Genomic DNA, 24729 nt, shown 5'->3' with positions numbered 1-24729 from the left:
ATTACTGTTCTGTTAATTAAACTTGAATGTTAAATTATTAAAAGAAAAAAAAATATAAAAATAACATAAATGTGCATCTATTTTTAATTTTACACAATAAATATGTTCTGCTTTATTAGTGACAAGATTTTTCCGTTAAAATTTACAAAAAACATGTTGATTTTCTATTTTATAATATAAATTAATATAAATATAAATATATTATAAGATAGAAGATTTTTTATTTTCTGATATAAATGGGGATGATAAAATTAAAAATTAACATATTTTTTGTTAGTTTTTACATTAAAATTATGTTATTTAATTTTACACAAAATTTATTTCAAATTATTTGAAGTTTCGCATTTATTTCGTGTTAAAATATTTGTATCCATATTATATTAAATTAACAGAAATCTTTCAGCTGTGTAATCAATTTAAAAGTCCTTTTCTTGCATTTTTTATACAATGTGAGTTAAAAATTTTTTAGGGACGAATCTGAGAGCTAATCGATAAATCACAAATCTACTCGACTGCAACTTCGCGTTATCGAAACTTACATATGTACGCATTTTTTCCTCTTCAACTATTATATATTGTAGATGTATAACACGTTTTTGCAGTGCTTCATAATCTAATCTAATCTGTTCTCGTTATTGGTTTCTGTTCTAGATCGTTACATCGTTCAAAAGTCATGGTCTTCGGTTTCGTGAGAAAATACACATTTCGTAGCTCAAACTGAGTTTTATCGTGCTTGGATTCGCGTAAGGATTACCACGACCTCGAAAGTTTCTTCGTGGAGAAGAGGAGAGAAAACGAAGTTTTCGAAGGCGAGAGAAACCGAAAAACTAAAAGGCGGAAATAAACGTAAGGTAAGGTTTTTTCCTCTCTCAGCATATTTACCATCGTTATCAGCTTCTTCGTAGATTTTCTATCGAAAAATTATATGCAACGTAAGTATTTGAAGTGATAATAAAGCGCGAAAAATCGCGTGACAATATTGCGATATTTTTCATTGATAAGACTCGTCTCTCTTTTCAATTTCAAATAGTTTTATATTTCTGCGATAAGAGGAGGGAAAACAAATGTTGACGTTTTAACTTACATTATCACAGATTACTTTCCGATTGATACATTGTATAGAGTGCATTTCTAAATAATATACGTTTGAGTTTTTGCGTTCTCTTTTTGTTTCTGAAATATGCGACTTTGAAATATTGTGAAAATAAAATTTTTAGAAAAGAAGATTTACAGTAATTCGATTTTAATCTCGACATATGTTTTCAAGATTATATTTTCAATTATTTTCAGTTTTAAACATTTATCATTAAATTATTTATTATTAAACATCTACTTGGAGATGTAAATATGCAAGTATATTGAATTTATTTAATTCAAACTTTTTTTGAAAAGTTCCATATATTTTCATATATTTTAATAATTTTACTTTATTGTAAAATATATATGTGGGCGAACGAGGGGAATTCTGCTTTTTTCCCTGCATTTTTACTCCGAACAAAACAATTTTATTCAAAATCAATTTTTGATTTTAAATTAAAATTAAATTTTGATTAGATTAGAATTTCTTTGAGGAGGGGTTGCAGGATCACCTCTTTCCCTGCTTGTGTTTAAATATTTTTCATTTTTAATAAAATAAAGTATTCAAGTACAATAAGAAAAAAAAAAATAAAACAGCAATTTTTCATATCTTGTTAAATTATATTTATCTTACAAATTATTTGTAAGAAAATATAATTCTGCCATATTATGTTAAAAATTAATCAATACATTTATTTATATAAGTAAAGTGAATAAGAAAACATGATATTTAAAAACTCGAGGAACTAAAAGAGAGCATCAGATATAATGAAAATTGTATATTATTTAAAAATGTACCTCTATAATATAAATCAAAAGTAAATTAATCCGCGATGTGTATAAATTAATATAAAAAAAAAATATAAAAAAATTTTTGCACAGCTATAGTATTAACTGTGTTTCAATAATAATTTATATGCGATAGATATGGGCTAACTAAACAAACGAGGAAATTTTTTAGATGTTGAATTCTTATTTTACCAATTTTTGATTTTTATTTTTAAATAAAAATTATTTTTTCCTATTAATTTTTGAATTTACACGGTCCTAATAATTATGAAATTTTTGATATTCGAGAATAAATGTAAAGCGGAGAAAAATATATATTAAAAAAGAAAAAAGAGTATGATGTAAAGATAAAATAGAAATTATATTGTCAATTGTAAGAATTCTAATGATAAAATAAATTACAGCTAAGATTTAATATAATTACTTAATACAATTAATCGTTACAAAAAATATCATGTAAAATGACGATCCGTTAAATGAATTAATGGATCATATCTGTTAAAGTTAACAGAAATTTGGGAGATAATTTTCAGCTGACAGACGATGCGGCAAACACCAGTAATCATTCTTTTACTCCGATTTGTCAGCCCTCGTTATACGATTGATCCACGTGTTTTCGTCCTCCGAAAGTGTTATTCCTTAGATCCCCCGGTTTGATCCCGAGAGTTCACGGCTTCTTCCACCCCATAATGGACTGGACTCCACCTCTATAGGATTGCACTCGCGGGATTTATACGGGATGGCGCGTGCCCTTACATTCCGGTTACTTACCACTTCATCCCTTTAGCTCTCTCTCTCTCTGTCTCGCTCTTTCCGCGGTGGAAGTGCTGTCGAGCCAAATGGAGAGCTCTCACCGGGCGATCTAAAAATAGTTTCCACCCGGCGGAAAATGCTTCGCGCACCCTCGTATGTCAAGGAACGACGGGGGTCCTTGTCGGGCTGTTGGAAGGACGCCGCGAAAAAAAAATGTGACGACGGGATAATTGCATTGCGACGCGGCGCCGTGATCAATGGCGAGGAGAAAAGGATCGGTTATGAATGACGGATAAATTGAGACAACGGGGTTGTTCCGCGAAATAGGTTTATCCGACCAATCTCTGCGCGTGGATCCTTTTATCGTCCCAATATCGCCCGGGGGATGTTTCATAATATCGAGTAACTCTATTTTTGGCAAATAAAATTAGATGCATTTTACTCGAGAAATTAAAACAGCAGGAAATGATAGACGTTATAGCTTCTTTATATATATATATATATATATATATTAATTTTGCGGTTTCTTTATTAAGTCAACTTTAATTGATCTATGATACTGATTCATGAATAAATTTTATTTGTCTTTTGACGAAATTATATGTAATATTTAATATGTAAAGAAGATGTTAAAAAGGTAGGTTTTATTAAATTTTATTGTTAAAAATATTGGAATATATATGATATATACAAAATTTAAAGGAAATATTTATTTAAAATGCAATAATAAAAAATTATTGATATAAGAATTTTAAAGGAAATATCAGATATTTTTATGAAACATAATATTAAAAATTTTCAGCACTTGCATTGCGTGTTTGTGATTATTTCAAATATTATAAGAAAAATAACTACAGGTAGAAAAGTAAGAAAATAGATTTATATTTATTTCACAAGTAATTATTGTTTTTTTATTTATTTAATGTCAGTTTACAAAAACATAATTTAATAAAAAGCATAAATAAAATAAACGAAAAATCGTAGCATGAAACCTTCGTAAACATGCAAAATAAGTAAATAAAATAAGAACACAAATTTGTGAAAATAATATGCAAATATTTTATTGCCCTTATAATGAGAGAGATATATATTTAGAATATTTAATTTTAATTCGCGCGAAATTAATTGAATACTTTATATAGATTAACGCAATTAATAAATTATTACTTATTATGCAAGTTGTCTCAAATCATCAGATATATTTTGTTGCACAATTTTGCAACATTTTTTTTGGTTATGTGGAATCGATTTTTTAAATAATATAAATATATTTCTTTTAATTTTCAAATAACTATCAAAAAATATGTAAGAGCTTTTAACGAATTAAGCTTTGGAGAACAAAATGAAAAAAAAAATTAGAAAACATTTCTTTAATTAATTTTAAATGAACTTTAGCAAACTTGCAATTCTCTTAGAAGCTGAACTACACAAAAATATATTAAAAATTGGAAAAAGAGGTAATATGCGCAAATGTGCGAAAAAATTTCTCCAAATTTGTCAAAGAAGTTGCGACTGAAAAGATATATTGTCATTGTGATATGCACTTTACTTGCACACACCCATCTCTTTTCTAATAAAATGTGACCTTTCTAGTCTTTTGCTGACGCTAATAAACGCGGCGACCTATTTTATAAATATATTTAGATACTATTTTGTATCTGGCGTGTATTAAAATAACTGCTGCTGGCCGCATTTGTTACTAATTATCGCTGAAACATATTGGAATTTGTTTACGCGAATGAAAATCGACGTATAATGCATTATGTCACTAATATATAAACGCGAGACGCGCTCGTATAATAACTCATGACAAATTATATATAATTAGCCTAATTATTTATAATTAATGAATTGTTGTGGAGAGATCAATGTGTCTTTTTGCGTGGAGACGGTAAACTTTATTGCTTTTTTTTTTTTTTTTTTTTTTATTTCATCCCGATGACTCGACAGTCTGCTCCGATATCTGTTTCCTCAAGACGTCGTCGTATTTTACATCCGCAATAGAATGCATTAATCGATAAATAATCTAGTCCAAGTAATCAAGTCTCCCTCTAATCGTGTTATAATATTTATGGCATATCGCTGCCAAATTTACCGCTGCTGAGGGAATATCGTTGCTTCCCCAAATAGTCGCGGATATATAAAATCTGTATCACTTTCACATCATTATTTTTGAAACGTGCGACATTTAATGTCAACGATGTTCGCAAACAATTAAAAAGCGTACTTTTCCAATGTTAATGAAAAGAAACAGCTTCTGACACTTGGCGCGTTTGAAATTTTCCGCTGAAGTACAACGAGAGATGATTTTCTAGGCAGCCTGGCCTTTCAAAAATGGCCTGCAGAGCTTTTCTTTCGTTAATTGATACCTAGCAGCGCTGTCAGGTAATGAATTCAATCCTCATTAAACGCGTTCGAATGGGAAGGAGAGGCTTCCGGGAGATCCTTTACTGACAATCTGCCGATTCATTACTGGCGTTCCTTTTGTTACATTCGTGACGACGTCCCACTTTGGCGCCATGTTACCTTCTATTATTCATTATACGGCTCTCTGTTAGAAATTCAACTAACTTCTGCAATTTATTTTGATATTATCATAAGAGCGCGTTCGAGGAAATACAATATTTCTTTAACGTTACTAAAAGCTTCTTAACTTTCCGCGGATTTTTCCTCGGTAAAAACTGAACTTTAGTTTTTTTTTCCTCCTTTCCTTCCCATTTTTAGAGAGTTATACACACATGAACCTGCCTTGAATTTAATTAATATACATATAATAAATATTCACAAGTTTAATTAATTTTTAAAAAGTATTTCATTAGGAATCTAAGGGCGAGAGGTTAATATTTAGAAGACTAAAATATTAAGCGATATTGTCTCTTAAATAAAAAGAAAAAGATTAAACAGTATCTACCGCATTGATCAATTTTTTGTGCCAAGTACCTTTAATCAAGCTTGACATAAAATTTTCATCAAAGCAGGGTTTACTTGAAATATTAACCGAATAATTTCATGAAAATGACGAATTGAGTGCTATAAAACCCAAATTTAAAAACTTGAAGAAAAGTCGTTACCAAATTCGTCAAGTAGTTTGTCATGCGGCAACCTGTGGTTCTTCTTTCCTTTTTTTTCCCGAGTTAGGATAGGAGCTTAAGGTAAGACCTCTTCCTTTCTTTCCTTTTACGATATAATCGAGCGTCAATAGAGGGCGAAGAAGAGAAAGCGTACTTTGCATCTTCTCGAACTTGGGTCTGTTCTGAACTTTGCCATTGCTCGTCTTATATTGTATATACACATATGTGCACACTAATGCACACACAATACCGATCCCCTTCAGAGAGTTCGCTATGATGGTTTTCTGTGGCTTCACTGCTTCGGCTTCGCGGTTTAGTTTCTAAGGTATAATACATAAAGTTTTGTATATATATATATTACATTGGTTGCTTTATCGTATCCATTTTATCCGATTGATGCAAGTAAATTGGACAATCGCAATCTCCTGGAAACCTATGAGATTTTATACTTTGCTTGCTACATTTACTCTGTCGCGGAATTGATTTTTTCATGGAATGGGAAACAAATGAAATCAATCATTTCGGTTTTATACATATTGTTATTCAATTTTCAGTTCTCATATTTAATATATAAATGTGAGTTTTATATCTAAGGAGATTCTAAGCGTCCTTGAGAAAACTATTGTTTTTTCCTGTTTTATCGACAAAATGTGAGATTAGATAAACTAAATCTATTTATTGGCTGTACGGATTGTTTTTTACGTGAAATTAGAGCGCTTCACCTTTTGTTAATATTAATACTTTAATTTGTGCAGGAAAAATATTTATCAATCTGTATAGTCTCATATATATCTAGGTTACAGAATTCTTGAATTCATAATTTATGTAATCTCACATTTTGTCGATAAAAATAGGAAAAAAAACAGACTTTCCAAGGACGTTTAGGATCCCTTTAATATACATATATATGTATATATATATATATATATATATATTTATTAAATTATTATTATTTGTTATATTTATATCAGTTTTATATTTATATAAATATAAATATATAATGTGTAAGTTGCTAAAAAATTAACAAAATTTTTCATTTTTTTAACACTTTTATCATTAGACATTTCGCTAATAAGTTTAGAGAAAAATATACATATTTGAAGCAGTTATATATACATATATATATGATTTATATATCTACAAAAAAAAAGAAATTACTAATAGGACGTAAAACTTTAGATTGCATTTTTTGTGGCATCGTAAAAGAACTATTATGACAACGTAGCAACAATAATTTCGCGTTTATTGCTCAGTAATATTACAAACTTTCAAGATAAAAGGATTATATAACTTAGAGTACATATATCTCATTTATAAAGTTTTTATAAAGATATATTATGGAATCACATGGACACAATTTTTTTTAGAATTTACCCTAAAAATCATCACTGTGTATGTATGTATATAGTAAAATTAATCGAACATATTTCAAATCTTATTGTGATAGATATTAATATTTTTTTATTGTGGTAAATATATTTAATCGAAGAAACTCTTATAAAATTCTTTGTCCCACGATTATCCTGATTTTCAGGGTAAATTATCTCCCTCTTTCTCTCTTTCTAAATTTATTCAATCAGCGTCTAAAATTTTTGAGCATAATTTCAACACGATTTAAGCTGTCGAAGCGTCGTTTGTTTTGATGTGACATCGCTTAATTGCTTTGTCCGATCGATTTATTTTTAGATCGTCTTTGATTGTGCGTGGCAATGAAATATAGCGCGCTAAATTTACGCTAAGTGCGACGTCAAGCAATCGCGTCAAGGCAAGTTCGTGTTATTTCGTTGAGGTAAATATAGGTGCGAATGAAAAGCGCATATACCGTTTACAAGCAAATATAAGTATTCGATTACGGCAGAGTCAGCGAAAGAAATCGGAGAATCTCGCTTGTCGACGTTTTGTGTCGAATCGATTACTCGACGCCGATTTCGCGGTCGACGTACACACACATATATATATATACATATGTGACATAATTTCGTTCATTGAAACTGCGCGATGCCCTCGCAGTATTTGAGTCTCGCGAACGTAAAACAAATTTTAATTAAATTGAATTTTAAATAGTCGAGCTCTTGCGCCCCTTTTGGTCGAAAGTTCTTTCAAATGCGTTTTTGAAAAGTTTTTAATACGGCTTTCTCTCTTGCTGCAGGTGGAAAAGATACACACGATTTTAATAAACGTGAAAGGGTGCATTTAATTAAATATGGAACGGTGTTTACCGATGTTTAGCGATTCGTGAGATTTCTCAGGTAATGAGATACTAAAGCGCTGAATTAAAACTTGGCGCGAATTTCTTCGATATTTCTTGGAATATTACTATACCTATCCCAATCGTTTTATTCTTGTTCATTATACTTATGTATAACCTAATAACGCTGAAGCTTATCCCCGTGCAATCATAGGTTATGAATTCAAATCCGACCTTTTGCACACAAAGATTTTGTGCTGATTTTTCTCTCTGCGCGTTTCCGCCTTTACAAACTCAATTATCTCTCTGCTAATAATCTCGACCAGCAGGTGGACGCGAATATATAGCCGAGCGTTATTTCTTCATTCCAACAATATCGTTCCGTCTAATGAAAATGGCTTTCCTTCTTTGTATTTGTGTTGTTCGTGAACTTTAACGTTCCACATTATATGCTCGCAGATGAATATTAAAACATTTAAACAAAATTGTGTAAATATACATTTTTCAAATTGTTAGCGTTGAGGCAAAGAAGAGAAACGATAATATCACTAATATATACAGGGTGTAACTAAAATAAGGTACACGAAGCACACCATCAGGTGCAGTATAACAAACTAAATCGAAAAGTCCTGTACCATTTTTGAATCTGAACTTTATTTTTGATGCTATAAATTGTTAAAGTGTGCTAAACAGCGCGTGGCTACAACGGAAAACAACGTAGGCGCCATCTACTAAGGTGTACTAAGGCGGCGCCTATGCTGTTTTCCGTTGTAGCCACGCGCTAATTCGGCAAACTTTAACAATTTATAGTGTTAAAAATAAAGCTCATATTAAAAAATGGCTCAGGACTTTTCGATTTAGTTTGTTGTCCTGCACCTGATGGTGTGCTTTGTGTACTTTCTTTTAGTTACATCCTGTATACTATAAAAATTCAAAATTTTGAAAAGATTGAAATGAAAATAAATCGCCATAAAAAAATGAGACTTTTTATTCCGCTATTTTTGCTTCTATAATTAATCTGAAATAAATTTTTTATAAAGCGAAAAATTTAATTTTCACCGTTTGCGGCTGTAAACGCAACGTGGTTTGAAAAGTTGTCGAAGAAAGTCTGTTAAACGCGACGTTTCCAAGTTTCGTGCCGCTTTAAAGGATTAACGCATTTGCGATTTATGTCCTCGGAATTGCAGCTTCTCCCCCGACTACGACTTTTCTCTATTTTCTCGGGGTCGGTACGTGACAGCATCGGCTTACAGTTCATCACGTGGTTCGATGTTGGTGGCTCCCGCGTCTTTTGCAACGGAGTTTCGTCGTCAATGAGTAATGTCCGGCAAGGTTTCCGGTTTAAGGATCTAACGAGGATTTGTCCGCGTCGCCGACCACCGGCGACGAGATTCTCTTGTTCCGAGAGTCCGATCGCGTTTATCTATAATTACCGCGATTAACGTCCGTACAAGGAATTCATTAAACCGATCGCGTAATAAATATAAATTGAGGTATGTGAGAAGAACGGAGAGCTATAGACAACAAAATTATTTGTAAATTTTTTAGGGTGTATATACGGTTGAGAAAAACCTGATAGGTATTCTCAAGAAATTTTGTTCTACTTTGAAGAATCGCAGAATTCTCATGAAAGATTTGGAATATTTTAAAAAATTGCTCCTTTGATAATTTTACTCTTATTTAGCATTTAAAAAACATGTCTAACATATCTTTGAAATATTTACATTTTTATTAAAATTTCATGTAATTTTTTTATTGATGATTTATTTTTATCAAGATCTTACGTAAATTTTATAGAAAATTGTTCGGTTTTTTAATAAGTAATATTTAAATACATTAGTACAACTCTCTTACCTATTTAATAAATAATTAATTTAAATAAATGAATATTTTTTCTTTAAGATGTTTATAATAAATTACTTTTTGTTTTATATTTTTATTTTATATTTTTGTATATATTTTTAACGTTTAGATATAATAATATATCGCACTTTGTTAAATGCTAGAAAAATTGCAATCTTTAATAACATTGCAATCATATGAAAAATCGTATAGAAAACATTAGAAAGTGCATATAATAAGGACATTTATTTTAAGCTGCATCTATAAATTTTGTTATCTTATCTTTGAATTTTTAATGAAAATACTTGAAAAATCAGGGAATTTTTTACAAGATTTGAGTAGACATTCTGTTTTCTTACACTAATTTTATAAAATTACAAAATAAGTTATATATGAAAAAATTTAAAAGTAATTTTGTGTTACCGGTTCTTTTGATATCTAAATTTATATTTTATATTATACGCGTCAGAGCTTTTTCAATTTATTATCTTATTCGTAAAATTGTGACACTTAAAATTAAAAAATTCTCATCCGCAACTTCCTAAGCAGATATATCACAATAAAGAGAGGTTGAAATATTGCAAATGGTTTCTCGAGGGTGGAATTTTCTCAAACCTTAAATAGAGAGGAGCACTCGATAATTTTTGCGCGGCGACCAGAATCGGGCAAAAGAAAAAGAAAAAGGCGGCGGCCTCGAGCAGAGGCTCTTCGACGAGAGAAGAAGAGTTTCCGAAATGACGGCGTAAGCCGTATGCAGACACGGCATATCAGTCTGTTTGATATTCCGTCGTGCGAGGAAGGCGGCCTTCCTCGGTGCAGATCCTCGACTGCAAATTGCGACATTAACGCCCGATCGCTCATTGTTCGCCGACGATGGCGAGCGGTCTTATATGATCGATCTGTCATCTCTCGGGGTGGCTCTCTCTCTCGACCGGAACCGACGACGGTGTCGATGACAGATTTAGGCTCGACGACGGAATCGATTTTTCGCGCCTTCCGCGTAGATTCATCCGATCGCGTGTATGTACTCGTGTCCGGAATACATTATAGGATCCCGTATTTGTGCCGCGACGAACGCGTAAGCAATCGGACGAATTAAAATATTGGCTTCGTGTTTCGAGAGTGCGCAGAATACATGTATGAAATAATAATTAATATACGTATGATAATTTTCGTGCGTTAATTAAAATTCTATTTGTGAAATGTTTGGTTCGGAAATAAATATATCACATTAGCGTGCTGTTAAAGACCGCGAGATAATAATTATTTCGATCGTTGTGTATAAAATATTTCAATACTATTTTCACGAATTCATATACTTATTATGATTATTATTAATATGCTTTTGTTTCCGTTTTAAATTAAAATTATATACTAGTTGCTTTGGAAATTTGCAATAGAATTATATTAAATTCATTTTTCGGATTATTTTTTTAAGGCGATGCTGCCGTTGTTCTGTTTTACCGATTTTAAGTTAGGTTAGGTTCACTTTTTATTGAATATACATACATAATTAATTTAAGTACGAATTTTTTGATACAGACTTTTAATCTCATTTTTATTACTTTTGTATTATTCTTTCATGTCGTCTCTATTGGGAGCGTCATATTTTGTGCACAAATAAACTGCAGAACTTTTGTATTAAATAACTATTGTTATGAGCTGATGTAAGAGGCTGATAAAAACTGTGATTTTTTACTTTTTTTTTGTTTTTTTATACGAAATTACGACGCTCCCCGTTTATTATTATCAGTACTTAAATTGTGGAGAAGGATTTTTCAATCTGTATAAGCCAATAAAAAAAAAGTTCTTGAACTCAAAGTTGGTAAAACAGTCATGGTCAGCATCTCCTTAATATGTAAAATATTTAAAATAATGCAACTAAGTTTAAGAATTTTAAATATTTAATGTAAATAAGAATTTCTGTATCAAATATTATTCTTCAAAATTAATATCATAAAATAACTTAATTTTTGCGTATTTTAAATAACTTTTATACATCGAATAAAATCGTCATATCGTGATATATTTTTCACATTTTAGTCATGGATAGTATATGATTCCTGTAAAATTACATTTTATACATGTTTAATTGAACTTGTGAGCGGATTATATATAAAACATCGAAGCGAAATTCAAGAGGACAGAACGGAAACGTTGCAAAGCTCTCTTTTAAGTCTCATGAGAGTCGCGATATTTTTACCCTCGTGCTCGGAGAATGGTTCGAACATTTCGAAACGGGGTATTAAAAGGCGTTCGTAAAATGTCTCTGGAGTCTCACAATCGCGCTCTATAAACATAGAACATCGAACGGCGCAATTTTCAGCAGAGTTGCGTTGGCGAGAAATTCTTTTCCCCGAGAATCTTAACAATTCGCTCACGTTCTCGCGGAGAGATGACTTTCATACCGCATGCATCACGGGAGCATCGTTGCAAAATGCACAAGAGTTTAGAATTTATTTCGTGCATTTTTCAACGCGCGAATCCGCGTTTTTGACACCGGATGTATCGAGCGACCTTTGAGTAAATAATTGCAGTTTTGCTTTTGGTCAATATTAGCCATTGCTACGGACGAATATAATGCACAAAATAGAATGAAATAAATATATCTTTGATATAATAAACACAAATAATTAAAGCAGATGTCAATATTCAAATATTATATACTTGTTAAATAATAAAAATTATTCTTATTAAATATTATATAATATATAATATTATATAATTTATTTTATAATATATCATGAACACATATTACATATATGTATAATATATTATATAAAAAATTATTAGATTATATAAAATTGACGTACAATTATGTATGATGAATAATTTTTATAATCATAGTAAAATTCTTAATTAATAATACAGTTCTTATTAATATAAATATTATTATAATTTTCGAGAGAATTTTTTTATTATTCGCACTTTGTCCGAACATTTATTTGAGAGATGCGACATAATCACCTGTTGTTCGTCAACATCATTTCGCAGCAGATGTAATTTAGATCTCGAGCGCGACATAGAGATTGTTTGCTCTAAGTTGATCTTGTAAATTGCAAGACTTATGAATGCTCGAAGCGCGGCAATCTGCCAAGTGGCTTTAATTGCGAGATTCGCGAGTACCAACGTTGTAAATTTCTTACTCGTCTTAGACGATCGCGCAAGCATCTCGCTTAATCCTCGGAGTAATTAGAGACCTCTCTCTCTCTCTTCCCGATGTTCACTCTCCCTCGGGGATCTAGAAATGGTAACAGTTTGTCCGTAGATTTACTAACATGTTTTAGCTTCGCCGTATATCCCTCTTCCCTCGAAGGAGTTCCATCGGCAAACTCCGGTCCGTTTGTCAAGTTCCGTTTCCTCTCTCCAAAGGCATTCGCGAATCTTGATTAACCGTACACATATTAAGTCGCACGTCTGACTTGTCTGCAACTATAATTTATCTTCTAATCGCGCGAAATACTGTCAATGCATCTTGCAATCTATCTTGGCACTTTCTCGTCTGCCAATCAATATATTATCTATATTTCTTCTTCTAGCATTGTTATATGTTTATCAATCATTTATTATATATTTTTCTATCATTATTATATATTTATATATTATTTCTCTTTTATTTATTTATTTATTATATTATTTATTATAATTATATTTTCCATTAATATATATCTTTTTGTTATTATTAATTATACTATTTTGATTATATTATACACATTGAAAGAATTTTTTCTTAAAATTTACTCTGAAAATCATAGTGCCTAATTATATAATAATGGGACAATGTAGTATTGAAAAAAATTTATAAGAGTGTGTTTCTCTGATTAATATTTACCACAATAAAAAATATTAATATCTACTACAATAAGATATAAAATATATTCGACTAATTTTACTATGTAATATACATTGATAAAAAAATTAAATTCGAATAAATATTTATTTTAATACTGTCTAATAAATTCATTTATTTGAAACTAATAATATTGATTTGACGTGAAAAATATTCATTTAATATAAGGAAATCCTTTTCAAAACAGATAAATATTTATTAAGTAATTTAATAATTTTTTTTCCAGTGTAGTAAAATTGACTATATGTACATATTAATATTTTTTACCACGATTAAATTCAAAGAGAAAATTTTCTCTTGTATTCTCTATTATTAATTTATTTTATTATTTTATTATTTATTATATTATTAATTTATTATATTATCTTGTTGTATCTTGTATTATTTATTCCCTCTTTATTTTTCTTCATTATTGGCATTATTGTAATATGAAACGAATTTGGATTTGTCTCACTCGCCTCTTTTTTCCAACGATCTTTTATCATTATTTTCGAAATTTTCCAGTTTAATTTCTGCTTTACGTAACGTGAATCGCGTAACGGCGACTATAAGCAATGCAATAGTACACGCGACGGAGAGAGGCGGAGGGAAGCTGTAATAGGTGTAAAACACCGCGGCCAAATGAAATTGTGCGCACACTGCGACGGCGGATTGATCGCGTGACATTACGCTAACTCTCGCCGATCACGCTCGCTATTCCGGGTGTCTCGCGATTGCGAAAGGCGGCGTGTTTAATTATCGACCCTCTCTCTGGCTGTGGACCAACTGCGGCGACTATATAGCGCCGGATAAATTATGATTTCCTTTTTTTTTTTTTTTGTGTCACTTATATATGTACATGACGCATTCATCAGTTTAGTCTCGATCTCGTCGTAAACTCCCGATGAATTTAGCATCAGACAGACAGACTTTGAGATATTGATATTGTCAAACAAATCAAGCCTCTCTTTCTCGCCGCGACGATCAAAGTTGTTCCGTGAACATACTCTTTCCGCGTATCAACCGAATTTAATTCACTTTCTGTATCCAATTTCCCATCGCATCTTCCGTCCATTAGCGCGATCGAACCCTGGAAAGGGTGGAATAAAGTAACGCTCTGGAGGGAAACGCGCGATAGAAATATCCATTCGATACGTCGTTAATGCGATCCAGCCAGCGCACACATTGAATCATTATCCGAAGAGAGAGAGAGAGAGAGAGAGAGAGAGAGAGAGAGAGAGAGAGAGAGAGAGAGAGAGAGAGAGAGAGAGAGAGAGAGAGAGAGAGAGAGATCGAGAGAGAGATGGAGAGAGTGACTCTGGTTTTCCTCCAGCTATATGAGATGGCTTTGAGAAGGGAGACTCGTTGCTCCAGTTGGAGAGTCTGACTTTCTAGAGCCATCACTGAGAGGGAAGAGGGACGAGAGGGGGAGAGACTTTTAGGATCTTTCTCTCTCTCGCTTTCTACGCTTCTCTCTTTCTCTCTTGGGGGAGTATCGTAAAGTCGGCTCTTGCTCTCCTTCTGGAGATCTCTCTTTCTATCTTTGCAGAGAGGGAGGAATCCAGAGGGAGTTCCTATCCTCTCTCGAGACTTCTTTCTCTCCTCTCTCTAGGTCCTCTACTCTCTCTCTCTCTCATCCTGCTCTCTCTCTCTTTCGCGAGCGACCTCTTCCTCTCTTTCTCTCTTTCTCTCGTCTCTCTTGACTCGCTTGCTCTCAGGGAGATCTCTCTTGCGCAGGAGTCTCTTCTCTTTAACCCTGTCTTCTTTTCGCGGGTCGGGGGAATCTCTTTCTCTTCTCTCTTTCTCTCTTTCTCTCTGGGACTCTCGGTTCCCTCTTTCTCTGTCGGCTTCTCTTGGCCTTCGAATGGTCTGCTCTCTCCTCCTCCTCTCTCCGCCCTCTTTCTCTCCTCTCTCTCTCTACGGCATCTCCCTCTCCCTTCCTCTCCATCTTCATCTAGAAAAAAAGAGAGAGCCCCCCGAGACCCCATCGAGAATATCCTCCTTTCGCCTGTGCGGTGTTTTTCGTAATACCGAAGTAATCCACTTCGCACCGAAAACCATGTTAACCCCCCGGATAGCTTCGTAGGCGACTCGGTACAAGCCACGGATCGGAATACGGGGCACCGAATTTATTGGTCATTCGAGATAGGACGCCGCTGGATTACCGCTGTCGAACTGGTCTCCCACTTTCTAAAAATAAAAAAATAATAGCGCATAATAATGAGCTATTTATGAGCCTTTTTATCCCGGAAATTAAAAATTTTGCATCGGACAGGAATTTACTACTTTTGGTCGACGAAAAATATATTGAATTAATCTTTGCGGAATTAGGAGTTACTTATATAAGCTTTCAACCTGATATAGTTTGGATTTTTGAGCTCATGTTGCCGTTGTTCTGTTTTACCGACTTTAAATTAGGTTAGGTTCACTTTTTATTGAATATACAGATTGAAAAATCCTCCACAATGAAAGTATATTATTCTTTAAATTATATTATTCTTTCATGTCATCTCTATTGGGAGCGCCATACTTTGTGCATAAATAAACTACAGAACTTTTGTATTAAATAAGTATTGTTATGAGCTGATGCAAGAGGCCGATAAAAAAACAGTAGTTTTTTAACTTTTATTGTTTTTTTTTATACGAAATTACAGCACTTCTCGTTCATTATTATCAGTACTTTAATTGTGGAGAAGGATTTTTCAATTTGTATATCTTTTATTGTGCCAATAAAAAGAAAAGCCCTTGAACTTAAAGTCGGTAAAACAGACATGGTCAGCATCTCTTTAATTGATGCAATTCACGAGAGAAATGTTTTAAGTCCGAAATCTTATCTTGTTAACGAAACGAGCACATAATTCGACGCTTAGATAACATTAATTAACAAGTATTTTAAAATTAATAATGGTCGAGCTTCCAATTTTTAAATAAGAGTTTACTCTTGTACTGAATATTAGTTTTTTATTTTTGAAAAGTGGAGAAGTGCAGCTCAACAGGAGTTCATGGATTATATTCTTCTCTCTCTCTCTCTCTCTATCTCTATCTCTATCTTGATATCTAAATAGGGACGATCGAGCGAGTCTTTAGTCTTCCGACTAAATACATATTTGCGTGTTTCTGCTACTCCGTGTGGAAGTAATTAGAAATTAGAAACCCAGGGGCAAAATTCAACCATTCCTCGTGGCGACGGATGAACGAGAGTAATTCAACGTTTCTCCGTCTGGATACATTTGGTATATATTCTGACAAATTTGCTTATTCCATGCCTACTATCGTGGAACTTTCCATAATAGCAGCGATAACTTTGTCTTCGTCACCTTTGAGATGTACATTATGTCCAAATGAATTTTATGAGTTATCGTTATCCCGTTCCAAGAGATAGAATTAATTCCTTAACGCAAGAAAAAAGGTAATTCTTAATGTGAGAGGAAACACGACTCAAATATACAATTTATCTCTTCCTTATATTTTTTTTACATACTTATACACTGGGAAAAAATTTATTGAATTCGACTAAATATTTATTTCAACACTGCTTTATAAATCATTTATTTGAGAAACTAGTGATATTGATTGATTGAGGTGAAAAAATATTTATTTGATATAAGAAAATCCTTTTCAAAACAAATAAATATTTAATTTGATTTAAATAAATGATTTATTTGGTAGTATTGAAATAAATATTTATTAATTTATATATAATTTTTCTCAGCGTATATATTTTATCTCAGTTGAAGATTTAATTTCTGCGGGATGTATCATCGTTTAAAAAAGTTTCATATAATTTTCTTATACTTTTGAATAAAACGCAGCGCCGCTTCTCACCCCTTAGATTCTCTTTTTGGTTTTTAGGTTTCGAGCATGCACATTGAATCGGCTTAATTAGCGAAATATTCTCTTCCTGCAGTCGCTTTTCCTTCGAAAAAATGGAAACCAATTTTCACTTTATTCAGCGTTTGCGAAACTTTTTAATGGTTAATTACGGAATGAGAGCAACAAGGAGAGAGCGAGACGGCTCGTAGTTTCGTTTCTGATAGCAGTCGATGCATCCCCGACTGCAACGATTGCATAAATAGCAGCCTCCCGCTGAGCGGAAGCTTCCAGTCTACAGTCCACAATTTTTTTCACTTACGACTTTTATTTAATGTGAAAAATTGTCCCAACATAAAAAATAATTTTGAAAATAAACCCCTGTAAAAATTAATCGCTCCGCTTCGCGCAAAAGATTCTAAAGAGATGAGGATAATTCGGAAATAAATTTTACACCCAGACAATTATGATCATAAATTGTTAACGCATTTTTTAAAATATACGTGTACTTTAATTTCAATATAATATCTAGATCTCTACACAGAGAGAATTTTTCAGAAGAATAATTGTATAAGAGTTTCTCTGTGATTAATATTTTTATCACAATAAGATATAAAATATTTTCGATTAATTTTACTATGTACACATTAATATTTTTCATTGTGGTAAATATTAATTAAATAAACTCTTATAAAAATCTTATTCTTATAAAATTCTTCCAATCCCATATCTCACGATTACCATGATTTTCAGAGTAAATTCTAAAAAGAAAATTCTCTCCATATTTATGTAGAATTTTTCTTCAAGTTTATTCTTCTCAAAATTAAAAAAAAAAGTAATGCCCGAATTAAATATACAATGAAATACGTGAATACTCGTCGTTAATAGCTGTACAATGTGCGATAAAAAAGTCATATAGAAATTAGCTTTTTGTTCTCTATCACATTTCGCATGTTCATACGATATATTAACTTTGCGATATAAGGTAGAAAGAAATTGGTTATACAGTATATTCCGTTCTGCGCATAGAGCGTTTAAACAGCGTTTGAACTGTAAAACGCGATGTGTGTGTTTGCCTATTTGTAATTGTACGTGTTAATGCGTTCACGTGTCATTTAATATTTGCAGAAAACGATCAAATGATGAGCCATCGATTTTGATCGTATAGCGATATATCGGGAACGTGTGTTACCGAAATACTTTGACTTTCTGACGTTCGGAAAACGATCGCGCGCGTTTCGCGCTTTATAAATATTGATTTATCGCGATTTTTATTTTATTTTATCGTACGCGCACACGCATATATATATACATGTATAGCGCGCGCGCGCGCGCAGATTATACTTTATAAAACGACATAAAAGCCGACTGTGTACGATCCGCAGATAATGTGAAGATTTAATAGCGCATTCGGGATTTAATTGATGTCATATTGCGTATTGTGTTACGATCATGATTTTTTACGACGAAGTTGTGAATTGTTTAGCATTGTTATGTTGTCCTCGTGTTACACCGGATGGCCTCTCACCATTTGAAAAAGTTGCAATGAACAAATCGGTCTCTCTTCCTCTTTTTAATATTATTTTTTTTTTAATACGAGTTATTTTAAATTTAAAACGTTTTGTATTTCTTAAGATTTTAATTATATTTTATGATTAATAATTTTAGAACAGTTATTAATAATTTTAAATATAATAATCTTAAGAGACACAAAAATGATGTATTAATAAAAAATATTTATAATTATAGAAAATTATTAATAATTTTTTTTAATACGAGTTATTTTAAATTACGTTTTGTATTCTTTAAGATTTTAATTATATTTTATGATTAATAGTTTTAGAACAATTATTAATAACTCCATATTCATCTCGACTAAGAGCCAAACGCGATGTTATTGCGACAAATTAAGATAAGAAAATTTTTTTTTTTTTTTTGGAAACTGAGGAATTCGAATCCTATGGTTGGGATCTTAGAAATTCCCCTTGTTCCTTCTCTAAACATCCCCTGTAAGAAAAAGACGAGAAAAATATTGGTCCGAAAGTCGGCTGAATCGAGAATCGAACCCGGAAGGTCTCGGGTTCGATTCTCGATTCAGCCGACTTTCGGACCAATATTTTTCTCGTCTTTTTCTTACAGGGGATGTTTAGAGAAGGAACAAGGGGAATTTCTAAGATCCCAACCATAGGATTCAAATTCCTCAGTTTCCAAAAAAAAAAAAAAAAAAATTTTCTTATCTTAATTTGTCGCAATAACATCGCGTTTGGCTCTTAGTCGAGATGAATATGGAGTTTTTAAAACAATTGGAGAGCTGACTTACAAATATTCTTATTAATAATTATTAATAATTTTAAATATAAAAATCTTAAGAGCCACAAAAATGACGTATTAATAAAAAAATATTAATAATTATTATATTGAAAATTATTAATAATTGTACTTAAAATTATTACTAATTTAAAGTATAATGAATACAAAATTAATTAACAATACTTGCTATTAATAAAAAAGAAATATGGCACAATTTTTAAAGTTGCAATGAACAAATCGTTCTCTCTTCCTCTTTATAATATTATTTTTTTTCTAATACGAGTTATTTTAAATAACATTTTGTGTCCTTTAAGATTTTAATTATATTTTATAATTAATAATTTTAGAACACAATTATTAATCATTTTAAAATATAAAAATCTTAAGAGACAAAAATGACGTATTAATAAAAAATATTAAAAATTATTATATTGAAAATTATTAATAATCGTACACCTTAAAATTATTATTAACTTAAACTATAATAAATACAAAATTAATTAACAATACCTGCTGTAAATAAAAAAAGAAATCTGGCACAATTGAATTATTATTAATCTAACTTACACACACTATAATTATATATTACCGCGCCGTGGCATAATATATATCGCGATATCGGTTTTGAGAGATAAAACGAAAATTGGCTATCGCGTCTCAGGATTAATATCGATACGCATCGGCGTTCGGTTACCTCGAATGTGACGCTCCGGAGCCCGTAATACGTTCGTGTTGCCATTTGAGGTGTACCAGAGGCATGGCTTGAAATTGACCGTGGGGTTTATGCGCGTAATGAAATTCTGATGGGACTCTCTACGGGCGCGCACGACGCGGCCAATCGACATTTTGCGGTCTGCGCGACCGCTCGGCCGGAAATTCGCTCTCCGTCATCTTCGAGGAACGTGTCCAAGTGTGCGCCCTGTTTTTATCGGACTCCTTCCTGTCGTCACGTACCCGGGACATTACGTGAAGGGGGAGAAAAAAAATTGTAAACACGCTGGATGTGGGAAATCTGGGCGAAGGTGATGACAGTTCTGAAGCTTCTCGAGTTGTATAGACGGGATATTTGTTTTTATTTTTTTTTTGCGCGGAGAAAAAAAAAAGGATTATATCTAATGCAATTTGAACGCGTATGTTTCTAGAAATTATGTCGCGCGGCACGTATGCATTTAATTATTCATGAACTTATCCTCCGCGAGAGAAATTGATTATCATGGTAATCCTACGTAATCTCGAGAGAGCGACCGGTGTAAGTAATTAACCACATCGAATTACCTGCTATAAATCATAAGTTAAGTATCGCGAAGAGAGGGTTTTTTCCCTCTTTTTTTTTGTTTCGCGAATATTTTGTATTCGCGCGCGTATAACGCATAATTTCTGAATTATAGATGATGTCGTCCTTATCGCTCGCTATAAAGGTACAGGCCGATGTTTAATCAATATCGATTAGGTGATTCATCAAACGAGGGAAAGCGCGGATTTTGATGGATGCGCATGTCGTGGGGTATTGTACCAAGAAAGTTTCTCTTCGACTTACAGAGAACCGGGTTGATGTCTCGTGTTTGTTGATGTAAATGTGTTTTCTTTTTGTCGGCAAACCCTGAGTTGTCTGATCGCTTCCGCTTATGTAATCGATAATACTTTTTCGATGTTTTCCTTGAAATTTTAATTATATTTTATGATTAATAATTTTAGAACAATTATTAATCATTTTAAATGTAAAAATCTTAAGAAACATAAAAAAATTGCGTATTAATAAAAAATATTTATTAATTATTATATTGAAAATTATTAATAATTATACTTAAAATTATTAATAATTTTTTTAATACGAGTTTGTTATAAATATAGAGCAAATATCAGTGTAACATTATATTTAGGTATTCGAATTAATCGACAGATTTTCTAATTATTATCAATACGTTTTTTAATTATTAAATACCAATTTATCCAAATCGGTTTATTATTATTATATTGTACAGTATATATTATTATTTATTACATTGAGATTACATTATGTAATTATAATTAGAGAATATATAGATAATATACTATAATATATAGATAATTAATAATATTAAATTTAATTATAACTTCATATAATATTTATGATATAATTTTTTTACTGATTAATTATTTTATTTTTATCTAAGGCAGCAAAGTATGCAAATTGTATGGAAATTATATTTATAAATATTAAAAAGATCACATTTTTTTTTGCAAGAGACACAAAAGGAAATTTAATATTAATTTTATGATAAAATTTGTTTACATGTAAAAGAAACAAAGTTGCATTAACTTATCTTTATTGTCGGTTGCTTGATAAAGTAAACATGTGTTTTGGATATAACGTGACAAAAAGTTTTGATCTTGATTGATGCAAAATGTACTCAACCTCGATAACGAGCGATGATAAGAGATTCTGTATTTTGATATGAGAATTCTAAAGCTTCTACAAATACCTAGATAAGTAGAACGTTTGAATTTATTTAGTGCCAAAGTTATATATACTAATTATTCCAAAATCGGATTACTCGTTAATAGAATATTCTTAGGATTCTTTGGAAGGCTTTTTCGCAAACTAAGCCTTGCGGAAATATAATATTAACAAAATTACATTTTTCAGTTAATTTTGAATTTAATTTAGTACACAGAGAGAATTTACCCTGAAAATCATGGTAATCGTAGGACGATATGGTATTGGAAAAAAGTCTCTGATTAATATCTATAATCTATTATAATAAAATATCTACCACAATAAAATATAAAATATGTTCTATTAATTTTATTAGATACATTAATATTTTTGTGGTAAATATTTTAATCAGAAACACTTTTATAAAATTCTTTCAATACTATATTGTCCCACAATTACCATAATTTTCAGGGTAAATTGTAAGAGAAAATTCTTTCTGTGTACTAAATTAAATTTAAAATTAACTGAAAAATATAATTTTAAGGCTTGTTAGTTACAAAGATATAATATAAAGGCAAAAATTGGAAACTTGCAAAAAATAAAGATCTCTCTCGACATTTCGAACGACGAGGAAAAATGATTTGCAAATAAACTTAAAAATCTTTCATTAACGCTTGATTCGGACACCTTGTATAACACGTACACGCTGAAAATAATATATCGCGCAGATCGGACTCTCCTCTCGACAGCCTTTGTCGGTCGACACGAGTTCGATTGCGCCATGTACGGAATGCTATATAAAGGTGGCTCGTCACAGAAAATGCCCGCAGTCAATATTCGCGTCGCATCGTGAAGTGTCAATCGGCAACGGCGGCGGTGCGTATTGATTGTTCGACATTGTGAAGTGTATGACAATCGATAGGGACGACGAGCCGCTTCCTCGCCAATTGTTCGCCTCGCGAAGGGCGCGAAATTAGTTTCGTCGAACGGAAAACTCCAGCGCGAAACTACTCCTTTTTTTTCTTTCTCTCTGTTTCTCTCGAAGCTGCATGTTTCGAAAATATTTTATCGTTTGGTCGCTCCCGCTCTCAAAACTCAATCCAGCCCAGTATAAACTTTCTCTCTCTCCCTCTCTGGCCCTTTGTACCTTAATCGAGTGACAGTTACACTACCGGCGCGCCGAATTTTGCGACCGCCCACGCGCGAAATTCACATCGTCCCTCCAATGCTATCATCTCTCTTTCGTCTATCGAATCCCGGGAGCTATTTTCGGCCCTAGTGCGATTTCCGCCAGATGCGAGACCTTGATCGATATTCCTCCTACCTTCCTATACAGGGTGTAACTAAACAAAGGTATACGAAGCACATCATCGGATGCAGGACGACAAACTAAATCGAAAAGTCCTGAGCCATTTTTTAATCTGAGCTTTATTTTTCACGCTATAAATGGTTAAAGTGTGCCAATTAGCGCGTGGCTCCGCCTACTAAGGCCTTAGTAGGCGGGGCCTACGCTGTTTTCCGTTGTAGCCACCCGCTAATTGGCACACTTTAACAATTTATAGCGTGAAAAATAAAGCTCAGATTAAAAAATGGCTCAGGACTTTTCCATTTAGTTTGTCGTCCTGCATCTGATGATGTGCTTTGTATACCTCTTTTTAGTTACACCGTGTATAGATCGCGGAAGGACGCTCGTGAATGGAAATAACACTTGAAATTGAATCTCGGTCCGTCGTCGCGTCGTCGGATGACGACGTCAAATTTCTTTTCCTTCGAGAGAATCTTTGCGCGACACCCGATCGCGAGACACACGGAAAGGGCTTATGCATTTTATTCGTAACGTGTATTTTCTTCCCTCGCATCCTGTTATATCTCGAGTTCGCGCGTCGTTTCACGGTGTCAGGCGACATTGCAAGTTTAATGACGTTTCTCTTCGCTTTCGGCTTTCGGGGTTCTCACATGCGACATGTCGCTTACATAATTTAAATGCGCCACGCTTTATTCAATTATGTTTCGCAGATAAGCGTAGCTTAACTGGATTCGCATTTTGCGTGGAAAATGACATTTAGTCATGTATAAATATACATATATACATAATTCATTTATAACATAATATAGTTACCCAACAGTCTGCTTATTAAATATTTTATAAAATGTGAAAAAATTTTTTATATACGTGGTATATGTGAATAAATAATTTTCATTTTGACAATAGAGATTTTATGCGTGTGAATATTTGCTATTTTTCGATAAATATACATTTTTCCAAATTTTTAAGTTAAAAAAATATTTAAATATTTTTAATATTTATATTAAAATGATTTACATGAAATATTTTTTGAATATACACGGAAGAAAAATGATTAAATTAATGAATATTTATTTCAATACACTACCTAAGAAATTATTTATTTGAAACAAATATTTATTTGTTTTGAAAAGGATTTTCTTATATTAAATAAATATTTTTCACTCAAATCAATATTATTAGTTTCAAATAAATGATTTTTAGCAGTATTGAAATAAATACTTATTCGATTCAATAAATTTTTTAAGTGTAGATATTCGTAAAGAATGTATATTTAAAAGAAATAATTTTTTATTTCTATATTTATAACAAAATGTCAATTAAAATAAAAAAATATAT

General features: G+C 32.0%; 1 protein-coding gene across 3 annotated transcripts in view; it reads left to right on the top strand.

Moving 5' to 3' along the window:
* The window catches only part of Pde9 (phosphodiesterase 9), a 268013-nt gene that overhangs the window by 119909 nt on the left and 123375 nt on the right, over positions 1-24729 (top strand). For all 3 annotated transcript variants that reach the window (XM_085484695.1, XM_085484696.1, XM_085484694.1), the window contains one exon: positions 652-851. The gene's annotated coding sequence lies outside the window, so the exon portion shown is untranslated. The remainder of the gene's footprint in view (positions 1-651; positions 852-24729) is intronic.

Source organism: Nylanderia fulva, unplaced genomic scaffold (genome assembly GCF_048542155.1).
Source record: "Nylanderia fulva isolate GAGA-0341 unplaced genomic scaffold, ASM4854215v1 Scaffold31, whole genome shotgun sequence".
NCBI classification, from domain to species: domain Eukaryota; kingdom Metazoa; phylum Arthropoda; class Insecta; order Hymenoptera; family Formicidae; genus Nylanderia; species Nylanderia fulva.
Note: the sequence above shows the minus strand (reverse complement) of the source record. Positions and strands in the feature narration are given on the sequence as shown.